This window comes from Marmota marmota, unplaced genomic scaffold, assembly GCF_001458135.2.
Source record: "Marmota marmota marmota unplaced genomic scaffold, marMar, whole genome shotgun sequence".
Classification (NCBI taxonomy): Eukaryota; Metazoa; Chordata; class Mammalia; order Rodentia; family Sciuridae; genus Marmota; species Marmota marmota.
The window spans coordinates 32,831,403-32,848,459 of NW_025999842.1; the positions used below are offsets into that span (position 1 = coordinate 32,831,403).

The 17,057-nt window shown below is 35.4% G+C and overlaps 1 protein-coding gene across 3 annotated transcripts in view; it reads right to left on the reverse strand.

The window, feature by feature from the left end:
* Positions 1-17,057, reverse strand: part of Hs3st5 (heparan sulfate-glucosamine 3-sulfotransferase 5) — a 159,636-nt gene that overhangs the window by 97,144 nt on the left and 45,435 nt on the right. The window contains exon 2 of one of the 3 annotated variants that reach the window (XM_048791541.1): positions 13,716-13,824. The exons of 1 other annotated variant lie outside the window; for it this stretch is intronic. The gene's annotated coding sequence lies outside the window, so the exon portion shown is untranslated. Of the gene's footprint in view, positions 1-13,711; positions 13,825-17,057 lie in introns of all 3 variants that reach the window. One more of the 3 variants, XM_048791492.1, reaches the window with a different exon arrangement.

Sequence of the window (17,057 nt, forward strand, 5' to 3'; positions counted from 1 at the left end):
TATTCAGTTGGCACTTTTTATAAGTAAAAGGGGCCCCCAAAGAGACAAAAACTGTCAAAACTTGGACTGCATGTATTAAAGCAATATCAATTGTAAATGTGACTTGCTTACTACATTTGACTAAAGCCTTTGGGCAGCTTACAAGGTCCTACAACTCAGACCACCCGGGGTCACTATCTCTGAACTAGTCTCTTGCCATTCTGCTTTTCCCTCATCTACTCCATCTGGTCTTCTCACTTGAGGAAGACACATAGAAAGTTCCTGTCTCTCATATTTGCTAGTCCTGTTTCCTTTTTCTGAGATGCACTTTGGCTGGGGGTAGGTGGGCTTTGCTCCCTGCAACCTCTGTTGAATGTCAGCTCACAAGAAAAATCTCCCATGACTGCTGTAAAGAATGCAGCTCCTCTCTCTCCTCCCAAGCCCTTGGCACTGTCTATCCTCTTGACTTTGCCTTGTCCTTTCCTTTGAGGAACAAATTTATGTTAATTATTTTGTAGCACGATATCTCTTATGTTTAACACTGATGTGTTTATTATATAACGTATTTTATCATGATACTAAATTTTGATAATGACTGCTTTATCTTGTGACTAAATATTAATTGCCTTTTCTTCAACCCCTCCCCCAATTTTAAGTGGTGTGCAGTGATATAAATAATAGGATATAAATAAAAAGGAAAAAAAAAATAAGCTAGTAAAGTGAAGCTTGTGGTAGAATTATACGACAAAAATATGATTCTTTTGTTCATCAAACCAGTGGACTCTAGTCAAACCTTGGGCGGGGGCGGGGGGAAAGGAAAGAAAAGAAAGAGTAAATACAAGCACATTATTCTTTAGTTCCACCAGGCCACTGGAGAAAAATCTGAGTTTAAATCCAAGTCTTACTAGCTGTATACTAAGGGAAATTACCTAATTTCTCAGATTCTGACTTTCCCTGCTTGTCAAATGGATATCATTAGAGTGTTGGCCTCATGTCTCTGATGCAGATCAGATGAGAACATAATGTGCAAGTAGGTCCTCAGCCCCAGGCCTGGCTCCCAGGCTCAATCCTGAATGGAGGGGCACTGCTGTGGGTGGTTGAAAGCAGGGCAAGGGGGTGCTGTGTACAGCTCAGCCACAGTCCACACCACTTGCTTTTTAGGTCTGCCCTTGAAGCAACAAACCACTATGTGAAGATGCAGAGTTCATGAAAGGACCCATTCTATCATCCACTCAAGTGACCTTCTATATTTTTAAAAGGAAAATTCCCTAAACACTATCCATTTCAAATCTCTTCTAAATACAAATGTCATGTGTTAAATGGGGCTCAGGCTTGGTGTGAGATGGGATGACAAACACACCCAACATTTATAGACGAGGTGGAGGTAAAGCTTTCATAGAGTTCCCCTAATTTGCTATGTTTTTGCCCTGGTGTTCCAATAGGAACTGCTTTTAGAAATGAATGAGCTAGTCTGGGAGGGCGATACTGTAAATAACAGCTACCAAGAAAAAAATCCTGAAGAAAATTAATTTTCAGTGGAATGGAGAGGGAAAACAGAACTGGGCTTCTCCTGCTTGTGATTTATAACATGTCCCGTCTTAACTCACAATAATGAATCACTGTCTTTTCTTGTACAGAGTTTATTCCCTGGGTTTGACTCTGCATATAAGTATACACAAGGACAGGAATCCTTCTCTTGCTGAAATTCCTTTATGCTATGCATCAGCATCCTGTTCTTTCTAATATTAAAAAAAAAAAGTCTTCCAAAAAAATTACTCCAAAGAGAATCTTCTTCCCCACTCTATTCCTGTTTTCTCAGAATTATCAACTGAGGTGCACCAAAAGTCAAGTTTCCAACAACCAGATTAGAGTATATTCATAGAATATATTCATATTCTTTTAAAAATTAAATGAATTATTATTATTATTATTTGCAGTACAAGGGACCAAACCCAGGAGCACTCTGTCACTGAGTTTCAACCCAGTCCTTCTTAAATGTATGTATTTTTTGAGACAGGATTTTATTAAGTTGCTGCAGTTAGCTTCCAATTTGTGATCCTCCTGTCTCGGCCTCCTGAATCACAGGGGTTATAGATGTGTGCCACCATGCCCAGCTATTCATATTATTTTAAAGAACATTTAAAGGTAGAAAAATGTCTAGTGATAAAAAATCTATTATGGTCAAAAGTAGTATGTATTTTGTAGCTGTGTTAAGTTGCAAAAGTGCATTTTAATGGATCATAAATAGTACAACTATCTTAATAATATGGTCATGTAATGGCTATTGAGTAATCACATTTACCTGGAATTACATTAACTTGTATTTGTGTTTCCACTTATTTCTTGTATCCTAGCTTGCTCAAAGTTAAACCCGTCTTAGAAAAGTTTCCACAGACCTTGTTTCCAAATCTGGTGGTTACACTTTCAATACCCAGATTATTTTGTATCTTGGCAGCATGTGGCACTACTGACTATTCATTTCTTTCTTTTAAAACATGTTATTCCACTAGTCGTCACAATAACAATGCCCTTCACATTTTCCTACTGTGGCTTTTCCTTCTCAATGCCCTTTGACATTCCTCTTCTTCACCCTCTACCTTATAAAGGATTTTCCTCTGCTCTAGCTCTATCTTTTCCCACTCTAAGCTCTGCTTAAGTAACTTGCCTATGTCCATTGCTGCTCCAGTTACTGTTACTTATATCTTCAGCTAAGATTGCTCTTCTAAACTTGGAGCTGCTCAGGTAATATATAAGGTTTTCCACATTTAGATAAAAAGGGTGCCTCAATATTTCACCTGCCTCATTGGCATGCATGCTTCCCACTTTTGGCCTCTTTCTTCTGCATCCTTTCCCTCAGTGTCCATGGTGAGTGTCCATCCCATTTTCCAAGTCAGGATTACAGATATGATCAAGGTCTCCAAGGCTAACGCCATCTATCTCTCTTCTTCTCCCTATTCTCATTATGAAACCTGCATTCAGCTTGCTGTTACATTCTCCCTGGATTTCAACACCAGCCTAACTGCCCTTCTTTCCCCCTGTCTTATTTCCATCTAATTAATCTTTCACCTTGTACCAACACTGGACCTTCTAATACACAAATTAGATTAAAATACTCAAGTTTAAAATCATTCTGTGGCTTCCCAGAGCAGAATGGTAGTTTCCAAAGGGTTTAGGAATGGTGGTGGAGGAATGGAAGATGTTACTCAAAGAGTACAAAGTTTCAATTAGAAGGAATAAGTTCAGGAGATTCATAGTATAGCAGGGCAATGATGGTTAATAATCATGTATTGCATACTTGAAAACTGCTAAAAAATAAGATCTTAACTCTTCTCACAACAACAACAACAAAACACAAATACGAGGTGATAGAAACATTGATTAACATGGTTTAACCATTTCACAATGCATACATATGAACCACAAATATACACAATTTTTTGCCAACTAATTAAATTAAAAACCATTCAATGACTTCTAATTATCCTGGCCATAAAGAGCAAAGTCCAGTCTATAAAGCCTTAATGGACTGGTCTCTGTCTTGACTTCTTGACACATTTCCTTTGCTTTTCCTCAATTAGGTCCTCTTGTCCCTGTACTTTCCTTACTCCTCTCTTACTTGGTTTAATCCTTTGCATCTGTCAGTTGAGCTGTCAATTCCTCCAGGAAGCCGTCCTGAAGTGAGGAGCTTCTCCTGTGCTAACCCATAGCAACTGAACACTCCCTCCTTGTCTGGTCCCACCTGCCTGTGAAACCTGGAAGCCTCAACAGCTTCATGGGCCCATGGACAGCGTCTGGGTTACTTGTGGTGGAATCTCAGTGACTTGCCTAGTGCTTAGTAGGTAGTAGGTACCAAATAAATATTTTATGGAAACATAAGTAAAAGAAAGAATAAAATCTATTTGCAAAGTTCAAATTGACTTTAAAGAATATCTATCTATTAAGTAATTATAAGTAGCAGAGCCTTTACTGTCTTTAGACTGAAATTGGAAGAACAGTCAACTTAAAATTGAAAAACAAAAATGACATCACTGAAGGTTTGTTAATCACTTATCACATGTACCTTTATTTATTCGTTATTATCATGCAAAGTGCTTCACATGTTATGTTATTTCATTCTCACAGTGAACTGTAAGGCAGAGTCTATAATTTTTAGAAAATATGGCTAAGGGAGATAAATAATTTGGTAGAACCAGGATTCTGTGCAATCCTCCAAATCTATAAAAAATTATCAAAGTGGATAAATATGTTCAATGAAAACCTATTGAAGAATGTATATTCACAGTCTCTATTCTACTCCAGTAAAAATAACCAGAACATTAAAGAAAGGGCCCATTTTGCATTTGGCTAGTTATTTCTACCAGCATGGTAAATAAATGTTCTGAATTACATGAAAGCTTATGATTGGGCAAAGCAAAAAATTTTCCAGCTCTTCTGCATCAGATACTGTAATTTCATTATTTGGCATAAAATGTGAATGCTCATGTTCATTAATAGTCAAATCCAGATTAAAATGCAAATAGAGAAATGTGATGGAAAACCAAACAGCAGATCCTTATCATTTGCTTTTTGTTGAAATCTGCCAATGTTCTTCACTGTAAACAAGTACTGAATTATAGAATTCTAGGCCCAAGAGAAACCTAAAAATTATTCAGTTCTTCCCAGTTATTCTTAATCTTGGAGTCTAAATAAAAATAACTAACAACTATAAGGAATTACCAAGTCTTATAAAAATTGGCTGGATGTATCTATGAAAGTTGAATCTGTATGGATCCTATGACCCAGCCCTGGGACTTCTAGGAATAGACCCAATAGAAATGCTTTACATTCACCAAAACATATGTATGATGCTCATAGAGGCATTAATTTTGCAATGACCCCATACTGGGATCAACCCATTGATCATCAACAGTGGACTGGGTACATAAAATATGTATTTAAGTGATGGAGTATATGATGCATTGTTGAGAACAAACGAATACAACATACAACTGTGTGGGTGAATCTCAAAAATACTGTGCTGAGCAAAAGAAGTCATGTTTTATTTATATAAAGTCCAAAGTATAGCCAAACATAACCTATGTTGTCATAAATTGGGAGTGTGGTTATGGGGGACTGGAGTAACAACTGGAAGGGGACAAGTGTGTCTGCTGAGATACTTACGATTTGTTTTGTGATCCAGGGGCTGATCTCACAGGTGTGAGCACTTTGTGAAAGTCAAGTGGGCTTCAACACTTCTGATGTGTACATTATTCTGTATGGTATATTTCAGTAAAATTTTTGTCCTTTCCTTCTACATACAAGAAACTTTGGCTCTAATATTATCAGCTTAACACATCATCAAGAGAGTGTCTGGAACAATGGGAAAAATTTGTGGAATGTTTTGAATCTTAATTTTATTAAAACTAACATTTGCTCCAATCATATCAGCAAAAATAAATATTTCAATATTGAAAATGTTTGCTCAAGAAACAAATGTGTTTGATGAGAAAACAAAAAATAATTTTTTCGTTGGCAAGCATTTACTAGATTGGAAATGGCACATGTAAAGCATCTTCACTGTCACTGATTTTGCTTCTGAGCTCAGTTTGCACAAGAGGCAGAATTTGGTAGAGTTGTATGACTTTTTTAAAAACCGAGGGATAGGGGCTGGAGTTGTGGCTCAGTGGTAGAGTGCGCTCGCCAAGCACATGCAAGGCCCTAGGTTAGATCTTCAACACCACATGAAAATAAATAAATAAAATAAATGTATTGTGTCAAACTATAACTAAAAAATAAAATATTTTTTTTAAAAATTAAAAAATAACAGAAAAAAAGGCAAACTTCTAAAAAGTATTGCAATGGATACGCCTCAACTCCACGTAGTTCTATAATGTCTGGCATGTAATCAGCTTTCAAAACACATCTGCTAAGCTGGGTATGGTGGTATATGGTTACAATTCCAGTGACTCAGGAGACTGAGGCAGGAGGACTGAAAGTTCCAAACCACCCTTAGCAACTTAGTGAGGCACCGTCTCAAAACAACAACAAAAAAATGGGCTCAGTGGTTAAGTGCCCTTGGGTTCAATCTCTGGTACCAATAACAACACCACCACAAATCTGCTATATAAGTGAATATAATGTTTAGAACTCTTAAGGGTTTTTCTATCAATCTTTGTCATATGGAAGTACATTGAATTTTTTTATACCTGGTTAAGTAGAAAATTATGCTTTCTTACTATCGTAATAGACATACAATAAAGAATAATGATCAAAAAATACTTTAATTCTAATTAGTATTATTTTTATAACATACCTGTAGATTACTGAATACTTAAATGACTTATGAAGTACCAAATCATTTAAGAAAATGGTGTTTCATTTTTTAAAAAATTCAAAAGACAGAAAATGAATTAAAGATATCCCTTCCCCCACTACATTTATAGAAAATATTAAAACAGAAATATTATTCCCTCTGGCAGTAACTATATTTTAAATCAGTGTCAGGAAAACCTTAGAAAATATTAGCTTTTAGGGGAAAACACTTCCAATTCACATTTTCTACTTTTAAGTAATATATTCTTACTATGACTCTAAAATCTGTCTAAACCACCATTAACATTTTAAAAGAAAGTTCTCTAGTTCTTACCAAACAGAAATAAATAATACCTGACAACAGCATTAGAGAACATAAACATAAAATTACCTGTTATTAAAAACTGAGCACATTTTTCTCAAAGAAATATATTACTCAGCTGTAAAATAGTATGTTTGCCATTCACACTAATGTTTCAACATTATGGTTCAATCTTCTAAAAAGCTGACATGGAAAATAATGGTGTAATAAACTAATTCATCATAATGTGCAAAAGAAACTGCTGGAATAAATTGTAATAACCTTTCAAAAACTAGCAGCTTTTAAAAGTATTAATTTCTACTCCAGATAATTGGAAAGGACACCTGGGTGGGTAGGCAATATTTTTTATGGGATTGCTCTGTCAGGAGCTCAGATTGTCTCTGGACTCAGCAATGATCATTTAGCACTAAATGACATCGAATCTTGCAAATGGGTCTTCCTAGATGGTGTTTGCCATAAATTACCAAACTCAACTACCCTCAAGGTCAGCCATATGAGAGGGCAGGTATCAAAGAGCCTTCGTGGAGACCTAGAGTGGTCCTCAGGTTTCTCATAAATGGACAATAGTTGTGTTGGCTGCCATAAAATCAACTTAATGGACTGACAACATAAATTACCATCAAACTTTGACAACATCCCTCCCTAGAAAACAGCTGAAGAATGCTTTTATATCAAAGCTGGGGAAAATGGATAACAATATGTTTTGCTCTATATTAGATCATAAATATTTTGAACAATGCAAAGTGGGGAATGAATTAATATTAGAAGCCACAATATGTTTTACCTGATGCATTAAAACCAGCATCTAAGTAGTACTAAAATGTCACTTTTTTTCTGAAGTAGCTGACAGTATATGTCATATACTAATGCAATCGTGTGTGTGTGTGTGTGTGTGTGTGTGTGTGTAGAAGAAGGTTGCATTTGCCTGGAAATCAATATTTTTAGTAAACATAGACAACTAAAAATAATAATGCTTGCTATTTAATCTTATTTTATCTGTAAAGTCCCCTGAGCTTACAGAAAGAAGATACATTCTTGAAATCTCACACTACCTTGGATAAATCACGAATTCATTTTCTCTAAGGCTCTGTTTTTTCCGTCTATACAAGTAAAATAATCACACAAAGACATTTTGAAGACAATTAAATTAATCTTGGGAGGAAGGTATTACAAAACCCAAATTACTAGGGAATCATACAATTACATTTATAAAAACAATCTGCACTTAATCAATTCACAGTTTTTAAAAAGTCAATTTGGTAGAAAATATAACAGCTAAACTAAGAAATTAGAAATTCAGTGGTGAATGAAGCATCATTGTCAAGTGACTTTTCTTTACTCATTTTATTGTGCTGCCATCCTGTAACTATAGTTATGATTACTAGTTTATTATTATCATTATGGCTACATAAAGCTAAAATTATTGTTTCAATTTTATAATAGCATTTACTTTCTTTTTAAATACAGGAGCATACTGTAGATTTTGTCAAGAGAAATGATGCATTGAATAAAAAAGCAAGATCTTTCGTGAATCCATTGGCTGACTATGAATATGGCATATAATGTTTCATGGACTCTGTATCATTAAGTAGAAAAGGTTCCTATTATGGAATTTAAAATTAGCATGTTTTTTGTTTTCCTCTCCCATATCGAGCCATCGCCTTCTCCCCTGTCTTTATGCCATTTCTTACATTCATTTCTTGCTTCCTGTTCCCATTGTCACTTCTGTCCAGAACCTCATCACTTTATACCTGACTTATTGCAGCACTTTCTTTGCACTGTTCTCTTTCCACCAATCCATCCTGCCTAGTCCTGTCAAATTAATCTTTTTTAAAGCACTATTTTAATTATGCCACTCCTCCGCTCAAAATTTTTCCATGACTGCCCATCACTTGGAGGCCAAAGGCCAGAGTCTTTAGCTAGAATGAAAGGCTTTGGCCCCCTCACCTCCTTTCCTAGTCTTCTCCAGTTTCCTGCTCAAACCTTCAGGACAATAAATGTATTTGTTGCTTCACAGCCTCCACCACAAGTGCTGACCTGGCCAGTGCTCACCATCTTTGCTCATCCAGGAGCTGTCTTCTTTCTGTGGGGCCTTTTTTTTTGACCCTTTCTGCACATAGCATTTCCAATCAGGAAGCTGGGAGCCTCTTTTTTTGTTGTTTGTTATTAAACAGAATTTATTTTGCTATTGTGATGTTACATAATTTTGGTTTTTGTTGTTCAGGGGCTACTCTTTCCTTCCTAATTAATCCATTAAGCTTTTGGAGGGCAGGGCTTTGAGTTCTTATTAATTGCCAATGTCCCTATCACAGAGCCATGAAAGCTCTTGGCACTCAATTGACACTTGTTTAATGAATGAAGGCAAAGTGCCACTCTAGGCTTTTTGAAAGATGATGATGAAAACTATTCAGTTGTGTTTGTAACCTGCAGTACTTTAGAGCAGCCATTTAGATCTGTGATGCAGTTTCCTGAGTTTAATAGCTTTGCTTTCACTATTTGGTTCTTAGTGAAATTCTGGAATATGATATATGAGCTGAGAACATGGGATTTATAATGTTAAATATGACTGAGGCGAACTTGGGCAGTAGTAGAATAAACAAACTAGTGCACATTAATTGAACTAATACTTACTTTCTGAAAGTTCCTTACTACCATAAATCTCATTAATTTCTAAATAAAACTAAAATCATTCCAAGAATAATTTAAGAGAATGACATAGCCTACAATCTTTATTTTATAACTCAGACACAATAATGCCCTATAATAGAAAGAATATGGGCTTTGGAACTCAGTAAGACCAGAGCAGACAACTTAGTTCTGCTTCTTACCAGGTTTGATAGCTTGCATCAGGAACTCAATATCTTTGAACTTTAAATTTCCTCATAAGGCAAATGGGAATAGTATTAATATCTAATTCATTTGAAAAACCTGAGATAAATGAACCTTTTTGAGCTGTTTATTAGGATGATGGATTTAAATCCCTGAGGGCACCTAGCCTAGTACCTGGCACATTAATAAATGGCAGCTATTATTATTGTTTTGGTTTTGAGAATGTTTCTTTTCACTCATTACCTTCTGGCTTCCCTAAAAGTTAAGGGTATGAGCATCAGAGTCTAAATAGATCTGATGTGAATTGTGGCTCTACCATTTACTAACTTACTAATCTATTTATTAACATATCCAAGCTTCAGTTTCCTCAACTGTATGGGAAAATAACAAAATGTCATTGCAGAAATGCTTTAAAGACTTAAGACAGATCTGTTATAACTGGTCTAGCATAGAACAAGCACTCCATCAATAGCAGATATTATAATTCCTGACTATTTTATTAGAAAGAGATACAACCCTGCTATTGTTGTAAACACATGCTTATAAATACATTTTAAGTGAAAGAGGTAGGAATTTTTTTCTATATTAAGTTTCACAATGCTTCAGAAAAAATTAATTTAATATTATAAAAATGGTTCTTGTAAATGGTATTTGTATAGTGACTTGCAGTTACAAAATACCTTTATAACCGAGAACCAGATGTCCAAATATGTTCCATCTTAGCCATTGGTGGCTCTAATCCTACAGTCATTATCCTTGCATCCCACTCTACCATCAAGATGCTTAATAATTAACAATAATGATAAACTGCAAATTCTAAGGAAGCTATTAAAAACTCAAATGTGTTATTATCATAGGCCTATATTTTTAGAAATACTTGACAGTTGAAATTGGCCAGATGAAATTGAACAATTGATCATGGATTCTCCATCTCAGCAGTACATCTTGGAAACAGAAGTCTCCTCTGGGTTGGCTTTGACAAAAGACACACAAAAGTGGTTTCTTAATTTCTCTTTGATTTCTAGAATACTGTTCAAATTTTCCTATTCTCATTCAGGCTAAAAGTCAGCTTAAAAAAATCTGGTAGGTGGTGTCTCAAATTTATCACATAAATAAAAGCTTATGAAGAAACATGGGTAACTTTCTTAAATCTAAATCAATGCACTGAGATATGGTGAGATTAATGACATGTTATCTAAACTCAGTAGGAAAGCAATTAAGTGCTAAGAAACAGAAAGCACCTCACAGTTTCATGAGACTGAGCTGTTTTTACTATGATAATAACTGAAGCATGTGCTTAATAACTCATATAATACATTTACTTCCCTTCAATATCTACAAGGTCAAAGCCAGACATCAGCCACAACTTAAAGTGCCATTGATCTTTTTGAAAAACTGTTCAAGAGACTATCAAGAAGCATCAGGCTGGATCCTACTCAGGCACCCAGGGTGTCTCAGGGACTCTGGGGAGCACACATGTAATTTTAAACCATATATTTAAGGGTAGTGTTCCTAATGAGCCACTGGCTATACAACCATTACTTACACAAGTGCAGTAGTCCTAATTCCCAATGATCATTCTATATAGAGTTCTTGGTTTAGTGATTATGGCCTTGTAGCTAGATTTTAAAACATAGAATGCCACTTGGTAACTGAGAATGGAATAGCATTGGTCCTAGACAATTGGGGCAACTTTTTCTAAATCTGTTCCCAGAATCCCTTACAGAGGCATGACTTTTCTACCTATTTGGTCTTCCTTTATTGCTTCCATCACCTTCTAGGAATTTTAAACCATTTACAAACTTCTTAACTATTTCAGTATTTCTATTTACTAGACTCATAATTATAATTTATATTTATGGTATCTCTGATCATTTCAAAGCCATTTTAACAATAAAATATTTTGATCTTCATTGTAATGTCATGTAAGATGAGGAAATTGAGGTGGTCATCTGACATGCCTGAGGTCACTTGAAGTTCATGCTAAATATAATACCTGCTTCATGACTCTGGATCAAGGCTCCCTTTGCCCTCATAATCCTCATAACTACTATACCATTTGCTTGGTCTTTGATTAGGTTTGTGCTAGGAATCCTTTTTCACCAGCTGTCTGATTTTTAAATATGTTAAAAACTCTGAGTTCTAGCATCATTATTGGTAAATAGGGATACCAAAACTAAATTCATAGAGATATTTTAAGGATTAATGAAATGATGTATGTTAAGTAAAAAAACCTAAAATGATTAAGTGTTCAAAATGTTAGAATCCCCATTTCCCATCCTTGGCAATTCTTTGCCTACGGGTGGTTCTGTTAGGTCAACAGAGAATCTTAGAAGTTACCCTGGAATTCTGTAGCAGGTAGGGAAGTCACAGTATGCCTAATGTGCCAGTAGGGAAGCCAAATTAATCAAGGATTTGTCAAGTATCTACTATATCCCAGCATAGATCCAAGTGCTGCAGATGCACAAACAAAGAAGTAGAAGCCAAGGAATGCTGCAGGTGACAATAAAACCTGGTGACTTTCTAGACAATGAAGAGATTCCAAGAGGGGCCAATCTGCCTTTTTCACAGAGCCCCTGGCAAATTCTCCAAAACTATGTCAAAGAGAATAAAGCAATTTTAAATCTACTTCATATCAATTTTATAGTTTATTTTTAAATAACACAATCCACAAAATTCCCAGATACGATTTTTGTAGGCAATGGCATTTTATCCAGCCTGAACTATTACATGGGGTGAAAGAGGGAAGGTGAAGGATCAATCTTACATTGAACTTAAGAATTAGGGGTACCTGTAAGTACTTCTACTGTTTCCATTGCTTATTTTATAATCACATAGTTTCCAAAATAACCCAGGGTAGAAACAGCCATCAGCATTTTCTTCTCTCTTCAATGCCTCAGAAAAGAAATACTTGAGTACAATTTTAGCCTCTAAATCACCATCCCTACAAAGTAATTACTATTCTATCCCATTTGGACTAACTCATTTAAAAAAAGTTACCTATAGTCAACTAAAAACATTTCATATTTAAAGTGTCCTGTAAGAGGTCAAATCTAGTGAAATATCAGCATAATTTACTTTAAAACTCTGATATGTGTAATAAGAATCGTAATGCATTCTGCTGTCATATATAAATAAAAAATATACATAAAAAACTCTGAATAAAGGAGAATAAATTTCATCATTATCAGTAACAACTAATTATTGCACACCTGCATGTGAGGCAATGTTCAGAATGACACAGCCTAAAGTTTAAGGTCAGATATTGTGGTCTTAATTCTGCCTCCTATGGTGCTTTTAGGCAGTGACCTGACATTGCAGGGCCGCCGTGTTCCTGTCTTGAGAATGGAGATCATGCCATCTACTGTCTAGCATATATTGAGAAAATTGAGATTACTATAATTGTTTTTTAAGTGTTCTTATCTATCAACTCAGTCTTTCACAATAACCCAATGAGATAGATAATATTATTATCCTCATTTTGAAGATCAGAAGATTATGGCATAGAAAGTTTTAACAAAAATCTTTGTCATGGTCACCCAACTGGTAATTGGCTGAGCAGGGAGCTCAAGCTCAGGCAGGCTGGCTCCAGAGTATGTGTGCTCTGTCTGAACCTCTCACCTATGTTGCCTCCCTCCACCATCAGAGATTAGTCCATGCCTGTGTCCTCTTCCCTTGGAAATGGAAGTAAACAGTTGATACACTGAGGATATAGGATGCACGCATGCAGAATTAAAAAAAAAAACAATACATAATAGAAGTTGTCAATGCTGGAAAAGAGTAATAACACAAGGTACATAGAAGTTTGGAAGAAGGGAAATTATGGGGGTGAGGGAAATCAGCAAGATTCTAGAACATGGAACTTGACTTTGGCCTTCAAGGGTAAACAGAACTAAAATCAGCAAAGAGAAGTTGGGAAAGTTGTTTTAGATAATGGGAACAGCATAGACAAGAGATATCTGCATCCAGGAAGTAAGAATCAGTTTCAGTGACGGGGGAAAATTTCCATATGGGAGTATTGAGACTCGAGAGTGGGAGGAGAAGGTTTAAAACAATTTTGTAGAATGTTCAGAAGTCCAAAAGGATGGAAGATCTCCTGCTGGAGGCCCACTGGAGAATAAATTTCATTGTTATCAGCATGTCGTATGCACATGTGTGTGTGTGCGCTTGCTCACTCCTGCCAACCAGCACTTCCAAGGGCTGATGAGACAGCAGGTGCAAGAGCTGAGTGGAAGTTGGGGAATTAGATAATGAACTGCTGAAGTGTGTGAAAATCTCCCATACACATACCTACATTCAGACACTTCTCATTATTCCAGCAGCGATTATCTGGTTGGTGGACATTCCATGGCCTCTCCTCACTTCCTGGCTGTCTTTTCAGTTTGCTCCCTGTCTGTTAGCACCTGAAAGCAAAGTGATTTTCCAAATTAGCCTTTTTGTTTTCCCTTAGTAGCTGAAGTTAAATGTTTGTTGTGGAAATAAGCCTATTATAGATGATAAGAACATTTTTTCATGGTACTTCCAGTCCCTTTATTAGACAATTGTTGACGAAGAACACAGATCACACTGGAGCTTAACCCTAGAATATGTAATTGTTAATTCTCTTAATCAAGAATGAGCTTGTAAATTGGGAACTATGCACATGTACTTTCAGAGAATGTTCTCATTGCAGAACTTCATTTCATATTTGACTGCTGAGGTTTTTAGGTGAGAGTGGTTAAATGTGTTCTTTAAAATGTTATGTATTACATATCTTCAGACTAACTAACAAATGTAGACGATCATCTTATGATCAATCATCTTATGTTGGATGCTATTTGAATATATTAAGCAATTGCTAATTCTTTCTAAGTTATATACAGAACATTCAGAAGACCTGAGTCATTCTCTGGCTGCAGAGTTCATGTTTGAATCTATAACTGAAGTGCTGTATTAGAGGGACAGAAAACAAGAAGGATATGGGAAAAAATGGAAAAGATTGCAATGCCAAGCTCTTTTTTGAAAAGTAATATTTAAAAACTATTTCAGACTACTATTAAGAGTAGATATGACATATAAGTAGATTATAGAAACCTAATACATCATTATCACTAATATATATTCAACAAAAGTAGACACAAAGACTTTTCGTTCTAAAATAGTCAAAAAATCCATCTTTTTGCTTAAGTTCATTGGATGCAAACATGTTTGTGGTGCAGAAACACATACACATACACACACTTTTTCAAGAAACAGAAAAGACCTAAAAAAATTGTGTGCTTGGCTAATACCCAGCTGAATCTACTGTATCTGTTCTCTGATTAATATATTTGTATAAATTATTTACAATTCTTTCACTTTAGACCCTGTCCATTCTTTATCTCAAAACCGAATATTACCCGGGGTTCCAGAGAGAAAAATAACGCATCCAGTCATTTCAGGACATGACACAAGTCAACTTTGCCCAATTATTAGCCGGAAAACTGGATCCATTGCTTGTGGAAATCTCCTGGTACACTCACAGCCTACCTGACTTCAATATAAAATTATACCAAACAAGCCCCTACTATTCTGCCCCTCAATCTGTTGGATAAAGTAGAATGGTTTTCAAAGACGCTACATAAATGGAAATATTATAATTGTGAGTAATTAAAATGCTAAACTCAAGAGGGCACTCAACAATTCGTTACACATAGAGCTTGAACCCCCAAGGGTAGTAGTAGTACCTTCAATTAGTTCAGCTTTTACAGCAGAAGATAAAGGTAACAATCAGTAATCAAGTAACAAAATAAGCTAACTTGTTTTCAAGTTACCTTCTTTCTGAAGCAGGCCTTCTGCTCTCTTTTAGATTCTTAACATTGGTACTAACTCCAGAATATAAGAAAACAACAGATAATGGAAAAATACACTTCCTTCAAAGCTTTGAGTTGATGTACTTTAGTTTTACCAGGTATTCTAATTGAGTAGTTTGAACTAGGAAGTAGCAGTAAATGATTTAAAAGAAAGCCCTTTTTAATATATTTTGTAAAATTTTATCAACGTGCTGTTCACTTAACTTAAAATATTTCTTAAGAGTCAGAGTTTATGCTAAGTGTTAACATTGCACTGTAAGAACTGGAAGATTTAAAAAAAACCTATATAGTTTGGGGTACATGTATCCACATTTCATGAAAGAAAAGATTTTTGGAGTTATTCTTCATTATTCTCTAGTTGTATTTTTTTAATTGAATTGCAAAATTATTTAGACTTTTCTTGCTCAGAGCCTTCTTTATAAAGTACATAGCTTTTCATTTTTACAGACTGTAACTAAAATACTAAATGGTGTTTCAGTTGTTGAAGTTTATCTTAAGTGCTTATAGACTAAATCACATGTTAAATTAGAAGTAGATCTAAAACACTAAACACAGTTTTGGATCTAAAAGACTATAGTAAAACAGATTTCTTTGCTCTGATTCAATATCAAATTGATAACCATGACCTGAGAAAGGGTTTTCTCTTATCAGCTGCCACTTCAGGAAGATATATTTAGTCTTTCAGTTAAGTAGAGAAAAGAACTCATTAGAAAGTGGTACAAGAGGTTTCAGAATGAGAACTCTCAAGTTACCAATTCCACTTTTAATGATTTGTTGCCTGAGCCCTGTACTTAATTAAAATGGTTATTTTAAATGCCTATATTTAATTTAAACATAATTACCTAAAGTTCAATGTTATTGCTTCATCCATTTTGAAATTTATTAATTTATAAAATTAATTTATAAAAAATAGTTCAAAAGTGCTATAAAATAAATATCACAACGTATCAGGATTATTTGCACCTTTTGTTAGATTCAGTGGTGACTCAGAGTGAGTTGTTCACATTAGGTATCACTCCAGGGTCTCTGGCATGGCTAATATATAATAGACTCAAATATTGACATGTCCTTGACAGTTCCTTTGCATTTAGAATGTACACTTTGACATTCCGGGTAATATTGCTAAGTCTATTGCTAAGAATATGATTGTTGAATTTTAAAGGGATCTAAGTTTTAGGAATTAATTTTGACTTTAGTACATTTAAGAGTAACTGCTGGTTTTAGTCAATGATTCATAAACATGCAACAATCAGTGTAATGTAATTTCTTGTGAGTCAGACAAATAAGTGAACCAGAAAGTGTTTTCAAGGACAAGTTATGACTTTAACTTCTACTTAAAAACACAGCATGGTCTATATACAAGGAACCTAAAAAAGTTGTGAGGCACAACTTTTCCTAGTCTATAAAATCTGAGGCTATTCCAGTAGCCTTTCAAAGAGAGTTTCCTGGTGCGCTAAAGTATAATCCTTAGTGGGCATAGTGGGCAAAGTTTCTTAGCTTTGCACATTTCTCTACTTATGATGATTGGTATCATAGTTCAGGTACTGAATACTACTTGGTCCTGAGATGAATGCCTAATAAGGTGGAATTAGGCCTGTGTTACACATGAAAGAAGGGAAGCTTGCAGCAGCTGAGGTACTTTTCCAGTCTCACATAATTCATAAGTGATGGAGGATGGATACAAACCCTGGGTCCCAGCTCTGCACCTCAGTGTTCCTAGCTCCCATCCCAAAGGGCTGGGGAAGGCGTTCTCTGTTGTGAGTTGTTCATAAACACCCACTTCCTCCTCCCCACTGTCAGCACAT